At 41.8% G+C, this 9,671-nt stretch overlaps 1 protein-coding gene across 1 annotated transcript in view; it reads left to right on the top strand.

Annotated features, from left to right (window-relative positions):
• LOC101848671 (cell adhesion molecule 2) overlaps window positions 1–9,671 on the top strand; it is a gene marked incomplete at its 3' end in the record, with an annotated part of 167,166 nt that overhangs the window by 43,045 nt on the left and 114,450 nt on the right.

A 9,671-nucleotide genomic window follows, 5' to 3' on the forward strand; every position in this document is an offset into this window, starting at 1 on the left:
ACACACACACACACACACACACACACACACACACACACACATACACACACACGCGCGCGCGCGCGCATACATCTTGGTCCCATGCTGCTTTTTTTCAGGAGGGGGAAGGTTAGCATTCTACTTGTGTGTAAACGAGAGGTCTTATCAAACATAGAGAAAGGATTTTATTATTGTCCTGGAGGACATGATAAGATCTGGTTTGACAGGGTTGCCATGGGTGATCGGAGAAAAGAAAAGATGTCAGTGAATAATATAGTGGGAGACGGTATTGTAAAATAGGTCAGAAAGCTGGAAAAGTAAGCGCGTATGAGTGAGTTGAAGAGAGGGAAGAAGACAGAAAATATGATGATATAACAGATAGAGTGGATGACTGAGTGAAACAGCTGCTCTTTGCTGATTTAAAGTTAAAGTTGTTGACTGGTAGGAAAACGTTCTTTTTAACGTAGGCGTTTTCCTCTCCCACCCACATAATTTAGATCATATAGGGGGCGGGCTTTGATACTATTTATCAAGTTAACTCAGGCTAAATGGAATACAGTGTCAGAGCTCATGACCTGACTAGAAAAAAATCCTCCCCATATGGGAATTGAACTCGGGTCTGCTACTTGCGAAGACGAAGCGCCAACCCGCTTCATCGCAGATGCTGTTAGAGGTAATTGGGAGACATTATTAAACAGACACAGTGAATGACTGAGTGGGACAGCTGCTTTTTGTTGAAATCCACGGGAATGTTGGCTCGGAGAAGGGCGTGTGGATTGATTATACAAATGCTATCTATTATTGTAAATGATTTAAACTTCTTTAAAAACAACAATATTGCTTAGATAGATCATTAAGAGGGAGAGATGCTTCAATCTAGCCTGTCAAGGCCAACTCGGGCTTAAAGGGAAATTGCATCCCAGTAGCAGAAGGAGATGCTCCATTTAAACGGGAATTTCCCACTTGGGAATCAAACTCAGGTCTGTTGCCAGCAACTGTGAAGAGCCACATTATTAAAAACCACTTCTCAGTGGAACGTGTAAGAAGAATGGAAGTCACAAACTGTTTGGAAACAAAATTAATTGCACTAAACTAGATGCACATGAAGACGGAGAGTGACTTTGTATCTAAATGGAAAGCGTGCAAGTGTTTTCTGGGTTGTTGTTTTTTCAAGAAAGGCACTTCGAAAACAAACAAACAACAACAAAAAAAGCTTCACGTCCGGAGATAACCTCAGAGCTATCCTTTCTTCCTTACTAGATTCCTTTCTCTCTCCCTTCCTTAACATTCCCTTCCACCTTTCCGTCCGCCAACACACCCACCCTCCCTTCCTCTTCAGCTACTGGAAGTTACTTTGCCGTTAATACAATTAATCCCAGATGCCAGTCATCGTTCAAGTGAACGAATCACATCGTCGCACCCATACACCCAGAGCGTAAAATAACATTCAGCTTGTCATACACAATCTGTTCATGGGGTGGTGAGCACCATCAACAAAGAGGTGAAAATGTCCGTGAGTGTGAAGGCACGGTATGCCTCAGGCGTGACGTGTAAACTCATAAAGAAATCTGACGAGCAAGTGTTTACAAGGCCATGTGTACGCAGAAGTGTGCTTGTGACAAAACCGTGTTCTTTGCTATCCCCTCGGCCCATCAAACAGCTTTCTCTTTCTCCCTCTCTCTCTTGTTTGCTTTTAATCTTACATTCTTTCTCTGTCTTTCTCTGTCTTTCTCTGTCTCTCTCTCTCTCTCTCTCTCTCTCTCTCTCTCTCTCTCTCTCTCTCTCTCTCATTCTCTCTCTCATTCTGTCTATCAATCCCCCGTTTACTCTCTCTCCCCTCTCTCCCATTCACCTTCTTGCTCACTCTCTGTCACCCACTAACATTTCTCGTCTGTACCCATCCACCCACCAGCTCTTTTACTTAAATACTCGCCCACTTACTCACTAGCAGTCTCACTCACGAACAGGCTCACTCTCTAACGTACTTATACACTTACTTTTTGTTTGTTAGCTGTTTTGTTAGGATGTTGTTGTTTAGTTGTTGTTTTTTTTGGTAAGTTTTTTACGGCGCTCGCAAAAAGTACATAATAAGGTCATATGAGCGCGCAGGGCACACAAAACATTTTCAGTTGGTAGGAAATTTCGAATTTTGCCCGTGTGGCGACCGAAGCCTACTCTTATCGATTTTAGACCACCAAGGGATATTTAACGTGCGCAACTTGCACACGGGATCTCCAAAATTCTTCGCCCTTGTCCGAAAAACCTAGGTGTAGATCTTTCCTACCAGAAGATCAGCAGTGGGGCTAAAGTAGCAGTAAAAAGGCTGCAAAAAGAGTCAGGAGCCCAGAGGAGGGGGCAAAGGAGGTGAGGGATGGGGGCAGAAAGTGGAGACGAAAAAGAGACTACAGAATATTTTTAAAAAGCAAGAGACAATTTTCGAGAAGAACATTTTTCCGTCGCTACCCGAATTCGAACCCGGGACCCTTTAATGAAAGGCGAACACCCTAACCTCTTGGCTGCGAGAGCCCCCTTTGTTAGTTTTGTTGTTGTTGATTTATTATTTTTTACTTCAAAGCCAAACTGTGTCAGAAAATAATGGACGCCAAAGCTGCATCAGCTACAATGAGAAAATAATACTCCTATCGTAATCTTGTGATTTATTTCCCCTTGGCGGAGAACAATTTCATTTAAAAAGTTAATCTAATTTCCAAGCGAACATAATTTGATTATCTAATAAACGCCATGAAGAGAAAAAAAGGAAAGAAGAAGAAAGTGTGGGAGTGTCCGAGAGGAGCGAAAAAAGAGGCTTTGAACACGCGTACATCTATTTCATATCTCCCCAACCCCCTACCCTGTCTCCAACAAACATGCACACACACACACACACACACACACACACACACACACACACACACTCACTCACTCACTAACTAACACACACACACACTTACACACACACACACACACACACACACACATACACGCATACACACACACACACACACACACACACGAGAGAGAGAGAGAGAGAGAGAGAGAGAGAGAGAGAGAGAGAGAGAGAGAGAGAGAGAGACTCAGATAGAGAGGAGCAATAAATGACGAAGCGAGTGAGAGAGAAAGAGAGTGATACTGACAGACAGATAGACCGACAGACAGACAGACAGACAGACAGGGAGGAAGAAAGGGAGAGAGAGAGAAAGAGAGAGAGAGAGAGAATGAGAGAGAGAGAAAGATACAGAGAGACAGAGAGACAGAGAGAGACAGAGAGAGAGAGTGGGGGGGGGGAGCCTTTTATCTCCACTGATAGTATGTGGATTCTGAGGTCAGGACAACACTGACATCCACCAGCATTACACGAGGTAATATAATCCTTATAATGTCATTTCAAAATATATATAAAACTTAATGAGCGGCTTGGTCGCCTGACCAGAATGCGTTTAACTTTTTTTCTTTTTGCTTGTGCCGTATCTTCAGTTATATCGTTGTCATCATATTTGATTCAGCTAGGTTTTTTATGCTCTTGATCAAGCTTCAGAGGCAGAATGTTGAATTATTCTTTTAATATATCATGGGCGTCTTTTTTGTTGGTACAAATACAACATGGACAAAAATCTGTGGAGACACATTTGGCACCAGCTTGTAGTACTTAGCCTGTACGCCAGATGACCACTCTGGCAACTGCTATGGTGGCCCGTCCTATCGCTCATCCCGAGACTTCCCGTGGAGGAACCAGGTAAACATGCGTGGGGATACCAATGACCTTTATGATGTATCACCAAGGCTTCCGACTGACCCTAATAGAATCCACGGCCAAGAACTGTGTGAATGTCATCAATCCGCGTCTCGACCTATAAAACTGCAGCGACTCGTGTTAGGGAATGGGGGTGGCAAACTACACTTTAGTACAACATTTATGGTGAACGTGAATATGTTGATTGTGTGCAGAAACCTTTTGTGCTACTCCCTAGATGCCCTTCCATCATTACGCCTGTGATCTTTTAAGCTATTAATAAGACTCCGACCTTCTTGTGTAAGACTGCTTCTTATTGATAGCGTGCAGTGTTCTTTGGCAAATCAACCGGGTTTTATAGTTTTAGTTTTAGTAAGGTTTTACGGCACCTGCAACTGCATAAGGTCATATGAGCGCCAACGGATGGGTGTCAACAGAGAAGTCCAAACGAGGAATCAGGCTCAATCTACTCACCTCTCTAGCCTCAACTGCACAAAGTCTGCTTTAACTATCAAGGCACCCCAGAAATCCAGAAATAGCAGTTCACAGGCGTGACAAAAGTGCAAAATAAGTAGATGAAAAATTACGATAGTAAGGATAGGGGGGGGGGAAGCAGCAATTCCCCCTATGTAGTTCCGGCACAGTGTGAACATGACATTGATAAATCAGCCCATTTACAATTCTACTGTGAAGAAGAACATGTTAATATACCCCCTTTGGGAATGGCCTAAAGACAACTTAAGTCAGTAGCACTGCCCTGGTGGGGGGTCAACAGGTTTGATATACGTCTTATTTTGTCCTTTTAGTGAATAGGTTGTTCTAACCATTCATTTCGTGTAATTTCCTCGTTTGAAAAAGACGCAAAGGTTCATACTTCACTGTGACTCTATTTACTCGCACGATCCCTTTATCTTCAACAGTATGTACCATGAAGGATATTTCCATAAAGCGACGTATAGTCCACTGAGACAAGCAATGTCTTTCACGAATGTCTCCTTTTGCAAAGGGAAAGGAGTGACTGGCACTCAGTTTATGATTTTATTTGCGTCGGGCTTGTTACCAAAACGTGTAACCTTTCGCACGAAGGAGAATACACATGTAGCCCATGACAGGTACTCAAGCTCACTCAGAAATGTTTACTTATGTTGACTGATTCTATTTTCCTTTGTTATTGTACATAAATAACTAAACTGTAGTAAATGAAAGAAAATATAATAAAACAGTGGATGTTACAACGCAGATGGAGAAATATCACCGCTCCACCCCGATTTAAAAAAGAAACTGATAAATAAAACCACAGGTGCATGCATTAGAATTGTTTAGCGTTCGCCTACTGCTCTCTGTAGTATCCGCTGTTGCCAAATACTACTGGCGCAAGAGATTTACACTTCATTTGCTTCTTTTCCGGCAGGAGGGGGGGGGGGGGTGATGACAAAAGGGCTGAAGACATAAGGGATTGGGGGGCGGGGGGGGGTAATTTTGATTCTCATGTCAACAGGACAGGATTAATACTTTTGCGTTAGCCAAGATTTCAAGACAGTGCCTTGTGACAGCTGTGGGGAGTCAGGTTAACCTTGCTCATTGGCATAACCTTTATTTTACACTCCAAGTAGTTCAGCCTCAGGTTCGACCACCTACGTCACTGGCAAGCCTGTGGAGGGTTCTCCCACCCGTCCATTCACTTTGATAGATGCACTGTACCCAGCGGCTTGTTTCTCTTCAAAGCAATAGCAATCCCTGTTCTCAAACAGTTCAAATTTCTCGAAGCGTCAGAAGTGCGGATAGATGAGTTCTCCCGTAAATAATGTTTATACAGAAGTGCACATACGATTTGGATAAAAATAACAACGTAAATTAGAACGGTATCTCATGAATCTGTAACATTGCACTCTCTATGAAAATAATTGTTTGTTGGCTGGGGTGAGGAGACTGTTTAATATGGCACGATTTCTTAACTAAAACAACTGTCCTGAGTTCTTTCCAGTCAATTATAAGTCATAAGATGCCATGATATAGAAAATTATAATCTATGTTAAGGAGCTGTCTCTGCACAATGTACAGGAAATATCAGTATGCACATGGAATAATCGAGTTTCTCTGGAGCCATAGTAAACCCACCAGAACACACCAATCGAATCTCTTATACTGATTTAAGAGAGGTAGATTTACGAGGAGACACAATAAAGCGAGTTAAATGCTATCTTGTATAAACACGAACTTCCGATTTCCGTGAAATCCGATAGAGGACCGTATCAAATGGGTTGCTGACTTTAAAAAGTTCATATAAAAGACTGCTGAAGACCGCCCAGTCGAGGATTCGAACAACGGGCGCCCGCTTTGTAGTCCAGTATGATACTGGCCAAACTAACGGCATCATACTTTACTTTACTTTTGTTTATACTTTAATCCGCCGCTTATACCCTTTTGGGTGTCGCTGGGAAGAAAGAGACGTCTCTGTGTCACCAGCCGGAGAGCTTGGGTCAGGGGGATGCCCTGGGTGGTTAATGTTTCCCTGACTCGATCTATCCAGGTCTTTCTCGGTCGCCCTCTAGCCATGTTGACATCGATTTTTCGGATATATGCCTTTAAATCGAAACTTACTTGACCTAATACGCACATCCGGGGTCTCAACACTTGTGGTTTAACATTTGGGCTACTGTAACTTTATGCGCGAAATACCCATTTTTTAAGAATAGGAATCGATGTTTAGTTTTACCAGTGTTTTGAATTTGGACCTGAAAAGTTATTTATTTATTTATATATATATATATATATATATATATATATATATATATATATATATATATATATATATATATATGTGTGTGTGTGTGTGTGTGTGTGTGTGTGTGTGTGTGTGTGTGTGTGTGTGTGTGTGTGTGTGTGTGTGAGTGTGTTTATCTGTGTGTGTGAGTGCTTCTCAGTAATCAAACATAGGATGGCTAGTAAAGTCGATGGTCTCTGACCTATCAGAAAGTCTAAGTAGCTTTGTGCGAGCCCGACTTTCAGGGGAGAGAATATGAGTGTGTTAAGAGAGGAGGAGAGCACTGTCTGAGTGTACAAATAATACCTATTAAAGGGGACAACAGCTGTAAACATGTTTGTTTTCTAACTCAGTGACCTCACAATCGTCAGATTTACCCCTATTTCTATATTTCCTGTTTTCTGTTTAGTTTGATCCCAAACTCAATCATAACGCAGCAAATGAGATGGCCTAGAGATGAATCCCCGATGTACCCAGCCAAGGAATTCCTTTCCTCTAGAGAAATTCAACTCGCGTGCTTCATGAGATGTAACGACCACCATTCTGTTGTGATCATTCAGATAGTTGTAGTGAGACAGATCAGATCACAGGGCTAAAGCAAATTGTTTTTTAAGAGAAAAGTCTGATTTTCTGTTACATGATTTGAGGCGCAGCTCAACCTGACTTTGTGAAAGGCACCTGATGCGGAATTTTCTCACTTAACGTAGATCTAGGCATAAATGAATTCTCGGCCATAGACAGAAAAAGATATTGTCAGTACGTTAGCATTTTCACCTCAGTATACCCCCCCCCCAAAAAAAAAAAAAAAAAAGCTGTGGTTGTTTCAGAATCTTATCAAATCTGCGGGGCTAATATTAATATTTGTAAAGTTTGCTTTTGAGCTTGAATTATACGAATAATTTATAATATAGATCTATCTATATTATATTTTTATTCCAAGATCATTCAAAACCAATGTTTTAGACACTTGAGCTCGACATACATAAATAATGTCGTACAACTTTCATCTGAGAAGTCGGAAACAAGGTGAGAGTGTCGACACCTAGATCACTGACCTCAGACAGCTAGCAAGAAAGTGTAACTTTGCTGAGGAAGACAGAATGATCAGGGATAGAGTAGTGATTGGACTGAAAGACGATGTAACAAGAGAGAAGCCGTTAGAACAAAAGAAGCTAACGTTGAGTCCAACCGTAGACATCTGCAGAGCTCTAGAAGCAGCAAAGACGCAGACACAAGCAATGTCTACATCATGCACAGTTGACAAGCTGCATGCGTTCAGCCATTACAGCAGGAAACATCGAAAACCAAAGAGATCTAAGCATGAACAAGGAGGAGCACTTTATGAGAAGGAAGAAGTTCGACAGTGTGGAAGACGGGGAAAGAGCCACAGAGGAGGGAATTGACCTGATTTCGTTGCAGAAGGCTATATTTGCAAGAAAAAGGACATTTCTCAAACGTCTGCAGAAATAAACGCAGCAATCAAGTCCTGTTGCTGAATGATAGGGACACTGATAGTGAGACAGAGAGCTTCATTGGCACAGTCTTGACTGCAGCAGAAAAAGAAAAAGCCTGGAATGCAAAAGTTGAAGTTAACGGAAAAAGGATACGCCTCAAGGTTGACTCTTGGGCTGATGTCTCAGCTATACCCAGTTTCATGATACCGGAAAAAACAAAACTCACCAAAACGGATAAAAAACCTGTTTGGTGCAGGACATGCAGAAATCAAGGTCAAAGGCAAGTTTTCAGCTGAGCTGAAGGTACATACTGGAAAATCAACAGAACAAGAGATATATGTAGGCTACTCTTTCGCAAACACCCAAAATGTATGTGGGGGGACTTCCGTAACGATGGACCACTATGAGACAGAGTAGAAGAGAGGGCTAGGGGTAGGGGCAGATCTAGAGGTAGGGGTAGATGTAGGGGTCAAAGTAGGGGTAGGGTTAGGGTTTGGGTTAGGGTTAGGGTTAGGGTTACATCTAGGTCTCTTCTTTATTGTGTTTGTTGGGGTTGTCGCTCGTTACGGAAGTCCTTTCCCCCTTTTATTAATATCTGGTAAATGTGCCGTCCCCCCCCTATTATTACCGCCCCCCACCCCCTTTTTTATTTGGAACCTCAGAGTACACTAACAACTTGGTTTCACTCTCCCACATTAGAACAATAACAGTACGTTTACCGCCCCAGGCTATAAATAGAACAGCTCTCTTTGCTCACGCTGCGTGTAGCACTGGTTGTCACGGACAGCGCTGCAAGCTGTACTGTCTCATTTACATTGCTAGGTCTCTGATATCATTATGACCAGGGACTGACCCAGCGTATTCCGCAAATTAAGTTGGCAAGGCAGTTTTAATCAGATGAACACCCCTTTCAGATCAATCATTTGGTTGTTACTATAAATGTTGTCCATTGGTCTGTACAACATTCAGAGTTCAGTACTTTGGTGATGGGGATTAGCCTATTTGACGTGTGTTTTCTGCTTGAAGAAATTCGTGTGTAGTGCACCAACACACAAAACTTATTACCAAACATTGGTAAGAATGTTACTTATTCTCTGAACATAACAACCCGTGCGATATCAAACTTAAACAAACTCTGTAACACACAAATTGATTTACCTCAGACCCCCCCAAAAAACAAAAAAACAAAAGCAAAACAAAAAGGAAAAAGGAAAAAAAAAGAAGAGCTTAGCGATATGATAACATAACTATTTGAAAGAAAGGAAAGGCAAGTGGCATTCAAATTTAGAGTACAGACTGACACCGATCCCATAAAAAGAATGACCTTTGGTGCTTCTGTGTAAGTTACAACGTACATGTACTTTTAAAATCCTAACGCGTTGCATGCAAAGTAAGCGTTTTTAGAAAGGAAAGTTAAAAGGAAGTTGTTTCGTATATTCTTCTACTTTGGAGTGGAGTTTAAAAAAAACAGACGTGTGAAGTCTACTTTTCGTGAGCTGAGAACAGAGAAAGTACGCTCTTTTGCCTGCACGTTACATCGTGACTTTAAAGGTGATCAAATATGCCTTCGGTGCACAGTGAGTGGCCTTGTCGTGGATTAAAGTTATCTTTCATCTGTAACTGCGTTTTTGTTTTACTAAAATGTTTGATGTAAACGAGATAAAAGTTGCTGTTGTTGTTGTTGTTGTGTGTGTATGAGTGTGTATGTGTGTGTGTGTTTGTGTGTGTGTGTGTGTGTGTGTGT

Source organism: Aplysia californica, unplaced genomic scaffold (genome assembly GCF_000002075.1).
Source record: "Aplysia californica isolate F4 #8 unplaced genomic scaffold, AplCal3.0 scaffold00349, whole genome shotgun sequence".
Taxonomy (NCBI): domain Eukaryota; kingdom Metazoa; phylum Mollusca; class Gastropoda; order Aplysiida; family Aplysiidae; genus Aplysia; species Aplysia californica.